The sequence below is a fragment of the Cariama cristata genome, unplaced genomic scaffold (assembly GCF_000690535.1).
Source record: "Cariama cristata isolate BGI_N322 unplaced genomic scaffold, ASM69053v1 scaffold33369, whole genome shotgun sequence".
NCBI classification, from domain to species: Eukaryota; Metazoa; Chordata; class Aves; order Cariamiformes; family Cariamidae; genus Cariama; species Cariama cristata.
This window is the reverse complement of record NW_009637992.1, coordinates 53,138-55,328: the sequence shown is the minus strand read 5'-3', so window position 1 is coordinate 55,328 and position 2,191 is coordinate 53,138. Positions and strand designations below refer to the sequence as shown.

The window sequence follows — 2,191 nt, the reverse complement described above, 5'->3', positions numbered from 1 at the left end:
GTCTGTGTGTTCGCGGCGGTGGGGAGGTGTCTGAAGTCGCATCGTTCCAATTTCCTTTCAAATAATGTACGGTATTCAGATTACTGAAGTGTAAAATGAGACCAGGGTTTGGTGACCTCGTAAGCAGAAATTGTTAATGCTGCCTGTGTTTGTGGATAAGCTGAAGAACAAATATGAGTTTGAAGTGCCACTGAGGAAGTTGACTTGAAACAATTTAATAATGTGTGGAATTTTCATCCAAAAATGATATGATCTGGAAAACAATTGACGTGCTAAAATGGTGTTTATTTCTTTGAATAATTGACTTCAAAGACTGGGACATTGCTTGTATTCCTGTCTGTCCTGGAACCAGAAACTTTGCATCTTAAATGGCACTTACGTTGTAGGTTGCTTGACATTTTAGTGCATTTAAGGCTTCCTTATTTTGCCCTATGAATAACCTCATTCTTGACCTGCAGGGAACATCCTTTGTATGACTGAGGTGTAACTTAGACTAAATGCTGGTTTTGGCCTGGGTCTGCCCTGAGCAAAGATGAATACTGGAGTGAAAGTATCTCTGTAAATTTTGTGTACTGGTGGGATTCAATTGAGACAAATATGTTACATTATTTTTTGAGTGGAGGAAGATCAAAGAAAAGCTATTTGGAGAGTGCATTTCTGCACTACCTGACTGTCAGAGTTATTTGTTTGAGCAACTTTCTTTGCATTCTCTCTTGAATCTATCTACTAGTGATTTAGTATAGAGATGCCTTTTGAAAATAGTGGTGTTTTGTAGTTGAACTTTTAGATAAGCGTGTATTTATGCTTTTACGGAATTACGCTTTTGCGCAGGTAGATAAGCATGTATCATCCCAGGTACTTATCAACTCTTAACCTCTCTTAGGGTATAAGGGAGAGATAGTAGAGGATTAGAGTCTCCCAGCCATGTCTTTGCAATTGTTTTGTATATTTTCTTTGTTCAGGTCACCTGTGGATGTCTACACTTCAGTAGAGCTATTCCACACTTCTTGCTGTTAAGATATTTTTCTACGTAAATGGTCGTTGCTTTGCTTGTCAGACCATTACCTATGTCTATGTGTAGATGTGTCTGACATCTTGGTTTTTGCAGGCGTGTTTTTGTCTCCTTTTAATTAAAAGGAGACATTATCATTTCTTAGAGTGTGTTAGTCTGCTTGCCTCTTCTGAGCAGAAGTTGATGAAGATATTAATCAGCTAGATTGTGGAGGAGATGGCTGAGGAATGCATGCACCTGCACTTTTTCTCTTTCTCATTGTACAAAATTTTAATGTGAACCTCATATTAAAAAGAATTATGGCTGAACCCAAACAATGTTGTCTGACCTTTGTCATAGACCTAATGGATTTTTTTTTTCATTGATGGACAGTTTCTCCTAGTAATTCACATTGCCCCGTTCTCCCAATGATTGCTTCTTACATTTTCAATGGGAAAGATAAATTGCTTTCTAGAAGAGGCTTGTTACCTGCAAAATTGATTGGAAATTGTTTGCTGCTGATGGTTAAGTTGCTGCCTTGTTTAGAATTTTTCTATTTGGTAGTTGAAGAATTGTCCTGGAGAATGGGATGTGGGAGGAAGAAGAGGGGCTGAGAGCAGCCTGGTGCTGCTAGCCTGTCCTTTATTGCCTATGGACAGACTTCTCTTGGAAGTGGGCCTTGAAAGAGCTGTAGTTAGAAATATGCCAGAGCAATGTTAGTATGTTTTGATTCTGGCTTCCTTTGGTATGAAACTATGCCTGTTAAGGAGAAGTTGGTATTTTGACAGTTTTTGACTTTTTTTGGTGATTTGTAGTTTCAGTGAACAATGGACATTCAGTGTCTGGAACACATGTTGGTTATCAACCCTCAGGGATTTGAAATATGGCAGCCTTCAGGAATCCTTTTGTCCCCTTCCCAAGATCACTTCAAAAGGGAACGTGCAGTTTTGTGGGTGTACATCTATGCATATCAGATTAAAAAAATAAATTATATGTCTCTCTCTTCAACCTGTACATTCTAGAAGTTCGTTCTTTGCCCTGGAGATATGTTTGAATGCCTGCTACTGGCTATATCTGAATTTTCGTATCAAGCCTTGGATAACTGTCTTGTTGATGGTCAGGGATTGTTGTTGCCTGGGGGCATGTCAAAAGGAGACTTGTTCAGAGATGTTGATTGATCACTAATATTGACTTCGCTCA

The 2,191-nt window shown here is 38.8% G+C and overlaps 1 protein-coding gene across 1 annotated transcript in view; it reads left to right on the top strand.

Moving 5' to 3' along the window:
- MED13 (mediator complex subunit 13) overlaps positions 1-2,191 on the top strand; it is a gene marked incomplete at its 5' end in the record, with an annotated part of 55,029 nt that overhangs the window by 3,044 nt on the left and 49,794 nt on the right. The gene's annotated exons all lie outside the window — the stretch shown is intronic.